This window comes from Cebus imitator, unplaced genomic scaffold, assembly GCF_001604975.1.
Source record: "Cebus imitator isolate Cc_AM_T3 unplaced genomic scaffold, Cebus_imitator-1.0 Scaffold390, whole genome shotgun sequence".
NCBI classification, from domain to species: domain Eukaryota; kingdom Metazoa; phylum Chordata; class Mammalia; order Primates; family Cebidae; genus Cebus; species Cebus imitator.
In genome coordinates this window covers 1,377,488-1,390,423 of record NW_016107705.1, presented here as the reverse complement: position 1 = coordinate 1,390,423, position 12,936 = coordinate 1,377,488, and the positions used below count along the sequence as shown (strand labels likewise).

Below are 12,936 nucleotides of genomic sequence, written 5' to 3'. Positions count from 1 at the left end.
AAAAAAAAAAATAAAGGAAGCACAGTTTTGCAAAAGGCAGGTGGAAGTGCTTAAAAGAAGAAAGTGAAAATTGTTTCCAATTACCTGCCCTGAAACAACATTTCTGGTTCACTCAGAAAACGATCTTCAGTGTCTTAGATTAATGGGGACCATGGAGGTGAATTATTTGACTCAATGTCTTCTTCCTACCTTCTCTTTTCTTTGTCCACTGTAACCTCTCTGATTCTATAGCTTTTCCTTTTATAGCCAAAAGCTTAGTTAATTGCTTGTATAACAGTCACTTTCTCATACTCACCCTGTAGTTTTTAATCCCACGTTTTTGCCCCTTCACACTCCTGTCTCATGCCTCATGAAAATCTATAATCACCTTCATCTTTTTCTCTTCAATTGAGGTCAAAGAATAACAACACAATTGTTAAGCATAAGAATTATGACAGAGATGTGTATTATAATACAAAGAAAAATCATACATTCTGAAATACTAGCTCTAATAATAATAAGCAAAACAGTATCATTGAGACATAAAAGGCCTTGAAAATACTCAGAACATTTTCAGAATTCTTAAAATCGCCTTCATCTACCAGCGCATTCTCCACTAATTAAAATTGCTTTGCCTCAAGGAGTCACTTTCAAGGTAAACTATGCTCACTTAAATAAGCTATAGTCTATAATTTTTTGCTTTTATTCAATTTCAGACTTGTATTTCTTGCTTTTTCATACATACACACACACTTCTTTTTTTTCTTTTTCTTTTCTTTTTGAGACAGAGTCTCACTCTGTCACCCAGGCTAGAGTGCAGTGGTGCGATCTTGGCTCTCTGCAACCTCCACCTCCTGGGTTCAAGCGATCCTCCTGCCTCAGCCTCCCAAGTAGCTGGGACTGCAAGTGCTTACCACCACTCCCAGCTAATTTTTTGTATTTTTAGTAGAGACGAGGTTTCACTGCACACACACTTCTTAATTGCTTTAGTATTTTAAATAAAAGATAAACCAGGTTTTCTTGGAAGAGTTGAGAGATCTGGCTTCACCTGAAAACACTGACTTTGTAGAAAAAAGCCTTTCTAATTATAAACACTGTATTTTAATGAACTTTAGAACTCAACATACTAAAAAAAATCTGGGAGGTTAGGAGAGGACATGAGAAGTCAACTAACTCTGTTCTTACATTCTGCAGAAAAAGAATTGGAAAGGTTATGGTCACATCGTTAATTAGTTGCATAGTTGTCAGTGGAACCCATATTTTCTAACATGATCTCTTTATATCATAGTGCACACTTATAACTTGGTTTCATCTCTAGAGAGATTATATTGTTTAATGCCTATATTATTATTTTGCTACTACTATGTGCTTGGAGCCATGCTAAATATTTGAAATATTAAGATGATTAAAACAAGTTTCTGCTCCCATGTCATTCACAGTAAATGTTTATAGTATTATTATGTTTTCCCTTTATTTTATGTCAACACATAACAATTATACATATTTATGGGACACAGTGATATTTTAATACACACATACAATGTGTGTATCAATGATCAAATTAGGGTGATTCACATATTCATTACCTTGAACATTTATCACTTTTTGTGTCATGAACATTCAAAATTCTGTCTTCCACCCTTTCGAAATATACACTAAATGTTGTTAACCATATACACCCCACAGTGCTACAGAACACTAGAACTTATTACTTTCAACTAACTATAACTTTGTCTTTTTTATCAAAACTCTCTGTACTCTACTCCTCCCCCCAACATTCCTGGTCTCTGATGACTACAATTCTACTCTCTACGTCTATGAGCTCAATTTTTTTTTTTTAACCTCCACATATGAGTGAAAACATGTGGTATTTACCTTTCTGTGCCTGGCTTAGTTTACTTAACATAATATGCTCCAGGCTCATCCATGTTGCTGCAAATGACAAGTTTCACTTTTTATGGTTGAGTAATATTCCATTGTATATATACGCCACGTTTTATTTATCTATTCATCTGTTGATAACATTTCAGTTGATTTCAGATCTTATCAGTCGTGAATAGTGCTGCAATAAACATGAAAGTAAAGATATATCTTCAATTCACTGATTTCTTTCCTTTGGATAAATACCCAGTAGTGGGATTGCTAGATCATATAGTGGTTCTATTTTTAGTCTTTTGAGAAAATGCCACATTGTTTTCCATAATGGCTATATTAATTTACATTCCCAGCAAACACTGTGTGAGTTCCCTTTTCCTTGCATCCTTGCTAGCACTTGTTATTTTTTGTCTTTTTGACAATTATCTTTATAACTGGGGCAAGATGGTATTGCATTGTGGTTTTGATTCACATTTCCCTGATTATTAGTAATGTTGAGCATTCTTTTATATGTTGTATGTTCATTTGTATGTCTTTTTATGAGAAATTTCTATTCAGACCCTTTGTCCATTTTTAATTCAACCATTTGTTATGTTTTTAATGTTGAGTTTTTGTATATTTTGGATGTTAGTCCCTTGTTGGTTGAATAGTTTGCAGATATTTTCTCTCATTCTACAGGTTGTTTCTTCACTCTGTTGACTGTTTTCTTTGATATGCAAAAGCTTTTAGTTAGAAATAATTTCATTGGTCAGTTTTTTGTTTTTGTTGCCTATGCTTCTAAAACCTTACCCATAAAACCTTTGCCTTTATCAATGTTCTGAAGCATTTCTCCTATATTTTCCTCCAGTAGTTATGTAGTTTAGGGTCTTATGTTTGCCTTTAATCCATTTTGACTAGATTTAAAAAAAATATGGTGAGAGATAAAGGCTTTGTTTCATTCTTCTGTATATGGATATCTTGTTTTCCCAGCACCATTTATTGAAGAGGAAGTTCTTTCCCCAGTATATGTTCTTGGTGCTTTTGTCAAAAAAAGAGTTGGCCAGTGAGGCACTGTGGCTCACACCTGTAATCCTAGCACTTTGGGATAATGAGGGAGGTGGATTTCTTGATCCCAGGAGTTCAAGACCAGCCTAGACAATAAAGTGAGAGTCAATTTCTACAAAAATTAAGAAAATCAGCTGGATGTGATGATGCATGCCTGTGGTTCCAGCTACATGAGTAGCTGAGGCAGGAGAATTGCTTGAGCCCAGGAGATTGAGGATGCAGTGAATAGCTTTTGCACCATTGTACTCCAGCCTGGGTGACAGAGTGAGCTCCTGTCTCAAAAAACTAAACCAGTTGGCTGTAAGTACGTGGATTTATTTCTGGGTTCTCTATTCTTGTCCATTCTATGTATTTGATTTTATGTCAATACCATGCTATTTTCGTTACTATAACTTTGTAGTATATTTTGGACTGAGGCAGTGTTTTGCCTCCAGCTTTTTGATCTGTATTGTTTTGGCTGTTTAGGGTCTTTTGTGTTTCCATATAAATTTTATGAATATTTTTCTATTTTTGTGAACACGTCATTAGTATTTGGATAGAAGTTGCTTTGAATATGTAGATGCTTTGGGTGATACGATCTTTATAATATTACTTATTTTTCCAGTCCATGAGCATGGAATGTCTATTTGTGTTCCCTTCAATTTTTTTCATCAGTGTTTTGTAGTTTTCTTTGTAGCGATCTTTCACCTCTCTGCTTAAATTTATTTATAGATATTTTATTATTATTTTTTGCATCTATTGTGAATGAGATTCCTTTCTTGTTATTTTTTTCAGCTAGTTTGTCATTGGTGTGTAGAATTGCTACCAGTTTTTGTATGTTGATTTTGTGTGATGCAACTTTCCTGAATTCATTTGTCAGTCCTAAAAGTGTTTTGTTAGACTCTAGGTTTTCTCTATATAAGATCATATCATCTGCAAGGGACAATTTGACTTCTTTCCAGTTGGATGCCCTTTCTTTCTTTCTCTTGCCTAATTGCTCTTATGTTGATTGAGACTGATGAAAGTGGGCATCCTTGCCTTGCTCTAGTTCTTAGAGGAAAGGCTTTCAGCTTTTCCCCATTCGGTATGATGTTATCTGTGGGTTTGTTATATATTGCTTCCATTACTTTGAGGTGTGTTCCTTCTATACCTACTTTGTTGAAAGTTTTGATCATGAAAGAATGTTGAATTTTATCAAATGCTTTTTTCTTCATCTATTGAGATAATCAGATGGTTTTTATCCTTCGTTTTGTTGATGTAATATATTATACTTATTTATTTGCATATATTGAACCATCCTTGCATTCCTAAGGTAAATCCTGCTTGATTGTTGTATATGATGTTTTTGATGTCTCATTTGGTTAAGTTTGCTAGTATTCTGTTGAGGATTTTTGCATGTATGTTTATCAGAGATTTTAGTCTGTAATTTTCTTTCTTTCTTTCTTCCTTTCCTTTTCCCCTTTTCCCTTTCCTCTTTCCCCTTTCCCCTTTCCCCTTTCCTTTCCTTTCCTTTCCTGTCCTGTCATGTCCTGTCCTGTCCTGTCCTTGTCTGGTTTTGGTATCAGGGTTATGCTGGCTTGTAGAATGAGTTAGGAAGAAATCCTTCCTCTTTAATTTTTTGGAATTGTTTGAGAAGAATTGGTGTTTTAAAAAAATTTTGGTAAAATTAAGCAGGAAAGCTATCCAGTCCTAGGCTTTAATGTGTTGTGAGGCATTTTATAACTAATGCAATCTCATTAGTCTTTATTGGTCTGTTCATGTTTTCTCTTTCTTCCTGGTTTAATCTTGCTAGGTTGTATGTGTCCAGGAATATGTTCATTACCACTAGAATTTCTTATTTGTTGGCTTATAGTTATTCATAATAGTCTCTAATGATTCTTGGTATTTTTGTGGTATCAGTTATAATGTCTCCTTGTTCATTTCTGATTTAATTTTGACTCTTCTGTTATTCTTAGTTTAGCTAATGGTTTGTCAATTTTATTTATCTGTTAAAAACTTTTTATTTTGTTGACTTTTTGTGTTAGTTTCTATTTTGTTTAGTTCTGGTTTATTTCTGCTACTAATTTTGAGTTTGTATTGTTTCCACTTTTCTAGTTCCTTAAAGTTCATCATTAAATTCTGTATTTGAAGTCTTTCTACTTTTTAATGTATGGATTTATTGCTGTAAATTTCCCTCAGTACTATTTTTCTTGTATCCCATATGTTTTGGTATGTCATGTTTCCAATTTCATTTTTTTCAAGAAACTTTCTGATTTCCCTTTAAAGTTTTAAATTAGCCCTTTGGTCATGCAGGAGCATGTTTTTAAATGTATTTGTACAGTTTTCAGAGTCCCTCTTGTTATTGATTTCTAGTTATATTCCATTATGGTCTGAGAAGATACTTAATATGATTTTAAATTAATTTATTGATATTTGTTTTGAGGTCTTGCATTAAGTTCATCCAGGGGAATATTTCACATGCTGATGAGAAGAATATGTGTTTTGTAGCTTTTGGATAAAATGTTCTGTAAATGTCTATTAGGTCCATTTTGTTTATTGTGCAGTTTAAATCTGATGTTTCTTTGTTAATTGACTGACTGAGTGATTTGTCCAATTCTAAAAGTGAGGTGTTAAAGTTCCCAAAAATTATTGTATTAGGGTCTATCTCTCTCTTTACCTCAAATAATACTTGCTTTACATATCTTGGTGCTTTGTGTTGAGTATATATCTTTACAATTGTTATATCCTCCAGCTAAATTGATTCTTTTATGTTATATAATAATCCTGTTTTTCTCTATTCGTTTTTTACTTAAAGTCTGTTTTATCAAAGTATAGCTACTCCTGCATGCTTTTGATTTCCATTGCATAGACTATCCTTTTTCATTCCTTGACTTTCAGTCTCTATGAGTCTTTACAGGTGAAGTGAATTTCTTGTAGGCAGCATATAGTTGGGTCTTTTTTTATTAATTCATTCAGTCTATACCTTTTAATTGAGGAATTTAAACTATTTACATTCAAGGTTGCTATAGATCGTTGGTGAGGACTGGCTCCTGTCTTTTTGTTAGATAGGTTCTGATTGTTTGGCATATTCTTATTTTCTTTCATCTTCTCTGATTGTTTATTTTTGGATTTGGTGGTTTTCTTTAGTGATAAGGTTGACTTTCTTTTTCTTCCTCATTGTGTATTTGCTCTACCAGCGAGTTTTATTTATACTTTCATGTGTTTTCGTGATGGGAGATATCCTTTGGCTTTCAGTTGTGGGACTTGCTTAAGCATTTCTTGTAGGGCTGATCTAGTGGTGATGAAGTCTCTCAGTTCTTGTTTGTCTGGTAGAGACTCGTTCTCTTTTATTTCTGAAGAATAGATTTGCTGAGTATAGAATTCTTGACAGCCATTTTTTTTTTCTTTTCATCACTTTGACTATATCATCTCATTGTTTCCTGGCCTGTATGGCTTTTGCTGAGAAATCTACTGTTAATGTGTTGGAAATTTCCTTATATGTGACTTGATGATTTTCTCTTGTTGCTTTTATAATTATTTCTTTGTCTTTGACTTTTGATATTTTGACTTTAACTTGCCTTGGGGAGAAATTTTGGAGTTGAATTTATTTGGAGAATTTTGGACTTCCTGTATCTGGATGTCTGTATCTCTCAAAAGACTTGGAAAGCTTTTAGCTATTGTTTCATTAAATAGGTTTTCTATGCCTTATCTCTACAACATTTAAACATTTATTTGCCTGATGTTGTCCTGTATGTCATGTAGACTTTATTATTATTAATATTTTTAGACAGAATCTCTCTCCATCAAACACAGTGTCACAATTGTAACTCACTGCAGTCTTGACCTCCCAGGCTCAAGTAATCCTTCTCCCTCAGTCCCCCACCCCAAAGTAGCTAGAATTACAGCCATGCACCACCACACCCAGCTAATTTTTTAAAATTTTAGTAGAGATGAAGTCTTGCTATGTTTTCCCAGGCTAGTCTCAAACTCCTGAGCTCAAGTGATCCTCCAGCCTTGGCTTCCCAAAGTGTTATGATTATAGGTGTAAATTACTATGCCTGGCCTTCTTCATTCTTTTAGTTTTTACTTTGACTGGGTTATTTTCAAAAGGCCTATCTTAACGTTTAGAATTTTTTTCTTCTTAGTATAGTCTATTGTTTAAGCTCTTGATTATACATTTTATTTAATTCATTGAATTATTTCATTCCAAAATTTCTCTTTAGTTCTTTTCTTATAATATCTATTTCTTTGTTAAATTTCCTTTTCAGATCATGAATCAGTTTCTTGATTTCTTTGTATTGTCCATCTGTGTTTACTTGTATTTTACTGTGTTTCCTTAATATTATTATTTTGAGTTTCTTTTTTTGGGGGGATCTGTTATTGGAGAATTACTCTGTCTTTTTGGAGGTGTTATGTTTACTTGTTTTTTCATGTTTCTTGTTGATATTTACATTGATATCTATGCATCTGGTGTAACAGTTGCATTTTCTAATTTTATGGAGTAGTTTTCATAGGGAAATGTAAGTTCTTATTGATGTATCTATAGTGCCTGTTGGTTAGGGTACTTTGGCTTAGATTCTGAGTGGGTGCCAGAGTGTAGTCTCCATATGATTTATTTGGCTATAATCAATGTCAGTGGTGTCTGAGAATTCCTTAGTAGTTGTAATTATTTGTGCAGGCTGTGGTGAAACTTTGCTAGGGGTGGGGTGTCAGTCAGGCCAGTCCTTAGGCCCCTGGGTGGCCTGGGTGAGCCCCAGATGAATCAGTTCTCAGGTCTCTAAATGGCTTTTGTGGGTATTGGCTGTAGTGAGAGTGGGCTCTGGGTGGGCCAGTTCTTGGGTCCCCAAGTTGGGTGTGTAGGCACTGGTGGTAGTGGCAACAGAACCTACGCTGGCTGGTACTCAGCACCCTGGGTGTGGTACACAGGCATGGGCAGTGGCAGCTGTAGTCTGGCTGGTCTGTTTCTTGGACTGCTTCTTCTGATCCTGGGCAGAGCATGCAGGTGTCAGTGGTGGTGGCATGGGGACATCTGGTGGGTTGGCCCTTGAGTTTCAAGGTAGTATGTATGGGTGCCAGTAGTAACAGTGGTGACCCAAAAAAACTTATCTTTGAGCCATCCCAGAAGGGGCACACATGTATTGGCCATGGTAGTAGAGGACTTTGGGCCCCTTGGTGAAGTATGAGTATGTTGGTAGTGATTGTGGGAGGCAAGGTGGGCTAGGTTTTAGGTACCCAGGCAGTGTGCTTGGGTATACGATGCCTGCTGGAGAGGGCAGGATCGCTGTTGTGGAGGCTTGGGCAGATGGCTCTCAGGCTCTGAGGAGCATGTGCTCTGAGGGGCAGCCTCCTGGATGTGCTGGACTGTCTGTTCCCTATGTTGTACGGTATTGCATGGGCTTGGGTGTCAGAGACATGCCCACCTTTAAGTCCAGCTGGTGTGATACTGCTGCCCTCTGAGTAGATGTGGGAGAATGTTGATGGGGCCCCAAGGATATGGAGATGCAGGATTTATTAGGCACTAGGGCAGGATATAGTCTGGCGTTGGCTCCACTGTGAAAGTTATGCTGTGCTGCAGCAAATTGGGATAAGACCAAGTAGGAATTCCCTTGTGGAGACAACATAATTGTGCTGCATCTTTGCTTAGGGTCTGTGAGGGTTGAGGGGCTCACCTGTAGTTAGAATGACAAGCATCTGTGCTTGGAAGGTGAACCATTGGGGGTCTCTCATGTACATTTTTTCTGAATGGAGAGTCTTCTCTGGCTCTTAACTGATCCTATCTGCTTTGCTTTTCTCTTTATGGCACAATTTCAAGTTTCTGTACCTCAGAGGGTCACTGCTAAATTCCAGCATGTTAGCTTAGGCTATTGGATGTGTGGTTATCTACTTGCTATTTTTGTCTTTTTTTTCAGGAGAGAAGAGTGCTGGGCACCTCTAGTCAGCCATCTTGATGACTGTCAGTATCATCATGTTTTGAGATAAAAAGTAATCTATCTCTATTTTTTCTTAAGCAACCACTACCAGAGTCTAATAATGAATCTGTGTTTAAACAAAATTATAGCAGAATCCTGGACATTAAGGGCACCATGGAGATTTTTTATCTTGCTCAGTAGCCTCTTTTACAAATTATTTGACCAAAATTAATTAAGAATCCACTTTGTGGTACAAATACTATTTTCTTCCTTTTTTTAAAAGTCTAGTGTTGCTTGGGAGAAATTTGGAGGGATTATCTCAGAACACTTAACAGTTTTAAAATTCAGTCATTCATTTATCAAATACTTATCACGTGGCTGTTATTTGCCCTGGAATTTTACTCTTTTTGAAAAAGAGAAAAATAACACCTCACTCCATGGAGCCTGTATTCTAGAGGTGGAGATATGTAACAAATAAGTAAAAACATAAATAAAATAATTTTAGGTTCTGGAAATTGTAAAGTAACTAAGCAAAGCAATATGATTGAGGGAAGGTGATATAAGATTGGCTGTTAAGGAACCATATCTACTAGTTGACATTGACGTTGAGATGTGAAGGATAAGGAGTTAACAAAATAAAGCCCTGCGGAAAAAGATATTCAATGAATTTGATGGCAAGTGCAATAATATGAGGGTTGAAAGTACTTTGTTTGCTAAGAACTGTATTGCTGTAGCATAGTAAGCAATGGAATGAGTGAGGAATGAGAGGCAGAAGAAATATGCAAAACTGTAAAGGATATGGAAATAAGCTTCAATTTTAAGGGTTGTAGAGGCTATTGGAAAGATTTCTTAAAATTTGATATGGTAAAATATGCTCTTTATGGGGTATAGTTATACATATTTTGGCAAATGCATGAAGTCATGTATTGATCACCACAGTTAGAATAGTTTTGAAATGATTTGTCTGTGTTCCCACCCAGATCTCATCTTAAATTGCAGCTCCCACAATTTCCATGGGTTGTGGGAAAGACCCAGTGGGAGGTAGTTGAATCATGAGGGCAGGTCTTTCCCATGCATTTCTCATGATAGTGAATAAGTCTCATGAGATCTGATGATTTTATAAAGGGTAGTTTCCCTGCACAAGCTCTCTCTTGCCTGCCGCCATGTAAGATGTCCCTTACTCTTCCACAATGATTGTGAGGCCTTTATAGCCATGTGGAACTGTGAGTCAATTAAACCTCTTTATTTTATAAATTACCCAGTTTCAGGTATTTTTCTATTAGCAGTGTGAGAAGAGATGAATACAGTTTTCTTTATCACAGAGTCTCTCATGCTGCCCATTTGTACTCAATTCTTTCCTTCTCTCCCAATCCCTAACAACCTGTGATATGGTTTGGCTCTGTGTTCCCACCCAAATTCACCTTGAATTGTAATAATCCCCATGTGTCAAGGGTAGGACCAGGTGGAGATAATCGAATCATCTGGGTGGTTCCCCCATGCTGTTCTTGTGATAGTAAGTGAATTCTCACGAAATCTGATGGTTTTATAAAGGACTTCCCTCTTCTTTTTGGCCCTCATTCTCTCTCTTGCCATCCTGTGAAGAGATGCCTCTGCCATGAGTATAAGTTTCCTGAGGCCTTCCCATTCATGTAAAACCGTGAGTCAATTCAACCTCTTTTCTTTATAAACTACTCAGTCTGGAGTATTTCTTAATAGCAGCATGAAAATGAACTAATACAACCTATGATGTGTTTCCCTTCCTATAAAAAGCCATATAAAATGGAACCATATGACATGTAGCTTTTTGGATATAGTTTCCTTTACTTGGCATAATGCATTTGAGATTCATCTATGTCATGTGAAATCAAGTCCATTCCTTTTTATTCCTAAGCAATGTCTTATTGAATGGATTTGCAAAGTTTATCAGTTTAGCATTTGAAGAACATATGAACTGTCTCATTTTTAGACTTTAAAAATAAAAACCTCTATAAATATATAAAGATATTAGAATAAATATAGTTTTTATTTCTCTTGAGTAATTGTCTGGAAGATTGTTGGGATGCATAGTAGGCATATGTTTAACTTTATTAGAAACTGCCAGACTATTTTCCAAAGATGCTGTAACATTTTGAATTTCTACCAGCAATGTATGAGATTTTCAGTTGCTCTATATACTTCTAAGTAACATGATGTTGGCAATTTTTAAATTTTCTTTTTTGCAATTTAAAAAATGCCTGGCAGAGCCCTATGTGGCCCCTGCCCTGGGAGCAGCCCAGTGGAGGGGGGCAGCTGTGTGCTGGGAAGTCGATCAGGTCTGCCATGGGTGAGGGGCCTGGCCAGAGCTGTGGCAGTGGAGCTGTTGGTCCTTCATAATGAGAGATCTGGAGGCACTTCTGTCTCCTCTTTGTACTTGATAGTTTGGGTGGTGAAGAGATGCCTGACAGTGTTAAAACCTTTCTCCAGGACCAGAAGAATCAAAGATTCCATCTGGAGTATTTGTACCATCTCCAAGCTGCATGCTTGAATCCAGCAAAAGGGAGAGGAGTAGCATTGAAGATGGACAAGTAGTGAAGTAGTGTCCTGGCACAGAGAAGAGCCAGGAATGTAGAGTAAGAGTGAGAGAGTGAGCCATGTTTTTTGTTTGTTTGTCTTTCCTACTTCTTCTTTTTCTTTTTTGAGATGGAGTCTCACTCTGTCACCTGGGCTGGAGTGCAGTGGCATCATCTTGGCTCACTGCAACCTCTGTCTTCTGGGTTCAAATGATTCTCCTGCCTCAAACTCCCAAGTAGCTGGGATTACAGGAACCTGCCACTACGCCCAGCTAATTTTTTGTATTTTTAGTAGAGATGAGGTTTCAGCATGTTGGCCAGGCTGGTCTCAAACTCCTGACCCCATGATTTGCCTGCCTTGGCCTCCCAAAGAGCTGGGATTACAGGTGTGAGCCACCGCACCCAGCCACCATGTATTGTTAGTAGAAGTTTTCAGTGTTGCACTTGGAATGGTGGAGTGTTCTGGTCCAGTCTCCTCTTGTTATATTGAGTGTTTATTCTTCTGCTTTGGTCAGTGACACCCTGAATTATTGGTGATCTATCATGACATAGAGATGGTCAGTTATGGCTAGAATTCTTCCTCATATCGATTTCCAGTGCCCATTGGGAGCTCCCCTTGTTTGTGCCGAGCAAAGTTGTGGATGCAGTTTGGTTTCAAGATATAGCTGACCTGGCGTTTGAGAAACCAGTGAGGAATCCTCACCCATTCCCTAATGTCTGCAGAATAATAGCGGACATGCTCTCCAACCTTTTGCTGCAGGCTCTTTTCCTCAGTCAAGGAGTGTTTGTGAGTCTCTTTCCCATCCATGTCATTCAGCTGGTTAGTTTCCTGCATCTGTCCCTTCACTACTCACTACACTGCTTCAAATATTGTTGATCCAGTAAAGGAGTTGAAATGCACCAGCAGTTGTCTAACATAGAAAGGAATTGGCGTTACTACTTTGGGTTTGGTTTGCCCTTGGCTTTTCTCATGGCAATCCAGTCTTCATTACCAGTGCAGCTGTATTATCAGTGGGTGCCTCTTCTCTATCCTGTTCCTTTGTTCATTATCAGCATCGATGAAGCAAAGGCCCCTGACACAGCTTACCTCTTCCAGCTGTGCCTCTTCCCCTTGGTGGTCTTCCAAAGCAACAGACTCTTTCACTGAACAGTCTACCTGCAGTCTGCCCTGAGAATCTTAACCTCTTTAGAGAAGTTCCCTTCACTGCATCCATCTCCTGCCAAACTGAAGGCTACTGTCATCCAAAGGGCATGGGTGAGATAGGAAGGAGGCTGTGGTAGCTGTCTTCCCTGTTCACTTCCTCCTGCCAGGGAAGGCAGAACTCTCTCTGCCAGGGTCCTTCTGTGTATTCCCTTCTTTCTGAGGAATCAGAATTTTTGTCTCTGGTACACGTCAGGCAGAATCTTCCTGACACCAGTGTGTGGATTTTTAACACCATCATGAGTCTGAAAGGAACACAGGTTTTTCTGCAACTATTTTCTAGCATTTGCCAGTCCCTGGACTGGACTGATTTGAAAACTTTTTTTTTTCTCACTGTGCCATTTACCCCCCACCCCCCACCTTTCCCTCTTGCCATCTACCATCCTTGGATGAATGAATTTTGTATTTCTAGCTGTTGTAT

At 37.5% G+C, this 12,936-nt stretch overlaps 1 pseudogene; it reads left to right on the top strand.

Annotated features, from left to right (window-relative positions):
* Positions 1-11,183: 11,183 nt before the first annotated feature.
* Positions 11,184-12,578, top strand: LOC108289063 (annotated as a pseudogene).
* The last annotated feature ends 358 nt before the right edge of the window (positions 12,579-12,936 follow it).